This window comes from Otolemur garnettii, unplaced genomic scaffold (assembly GCF_000181295.1).
Source record: "Otolemur garnettii isolate 467f Iridium unplaced genomic scaffold, OtoGar3 scaffold00261, whole genome shotgun sequence".
Lineage (NCBI taxonomy): Eukaryota > Metazoa > Chordata > Mammalia > Primates > Galagidae > Otolemur > Otolemur garnettii.
Window position 1 is genome coordinate 446767 of NW_003852656.1, and position 1337 is coordinate 448103.

Genomic DNA, 1337 nt, shown 5'->3' on the forward strand with positions numbered 1-1337 from the left:
CAGCTCACAGCAACCTCCAACTCCTGGGCTTAAGCGATTCTCTTGCCTCAGCCTCCCGAGTAGCTGGGACTACAGGCGCCTGCCACAATGCCCGGCTATTTTTTGGTTGCAGTTTGGCCAGGGCCAGGTTTGAACCTGCCACCCTCAATATATGGAGCCAGCACCCTCCTCACTGAGCCACAGGCGCCACCCTTCAAGGCCTGGAGTTTTTCACTGGAGAATTCTGTTTATTTTTTAAAATAAAATTAGCATTAATTGGCTTGGTGCTTGTAGCTCAGCGGCTAGGGCGCTAGCCACATACACTGGAACTGGCAGGTTCGAATCCACCCAGGACCTGCGAAAGAACAACTATAGCAAAAAAATAGCTGGGCATTGAGGTGGGTTCCTGTAGTCCCAGCTACTTGGGAGGCTGTGGCAAGAGAATTGCTTGAGCCCAGGAGTTTGAGGTTGCTGTGAGCTGTGACGCCACGGCATTCTACCCAGGGCAACAGCTTGAGACTCTGTCTCAAAAAAAAAAAAAAATTGACATCTATTTTACACAATATCTTCCAGAAAATAAAAGAGAAGGGAGCACTTCCCAATTTGTTTTATGAAGCTAGTATTACCTTGATACCAAAACCAGACAAAGATACCACAAAAAAGAAAACTGAAGACAACTATTCTTCATAAATTTAGATGCAAGAATGCTTAACAAAATATTAGAAAGTAGAATCCAGTAATACATAAAAAATTATATGCCATCACTAAGGGGTATTTATTCCAGGGATGCAAGTTTACTTTAGTATTCAAAGATTAGTCAGTGTAACCCACCACATTAACAGGTAAGGAATAAAAACACATGATCATCTAAATCAATCAAAGAAAAAAAAAAGAAACAGAACTTCCTCTACTTGGAAAAGAGCGTCTACAAAAAAACCATAGCTCACATTATTCTTAATGATGAAAGACTGAATACTTCCCTCCTAGAGACTGAGATGAAGTCAAAGAGATCTGCTCTCATTACCTCCATCCCACATAGTACTGGAAGTTATTGCCAGTGCAATAGCACAGTAAAAGGAAATAATACATATACAAATCAGAAAGGAAAACATTAAACTATCCCTATTTGCTCATACCATAATTGTCTACTTAGAAAACCTCAAGAAATTATAAAAATTCATAGAACTAATAAATGAGGCTCGGCGCTTGTGGCTCAAGTGGCTAAGGCGCCAGCCACATACACCTAAGGTGGCAGGTTCGAATCCCCAGCCCGGATCCGCCAAACAGCAATGATGGCTGCAACCAAAAAACGGCCAGGCATTGTGGCGGGCGCCTGTAGTCCCAGCTACTTGGGAGGC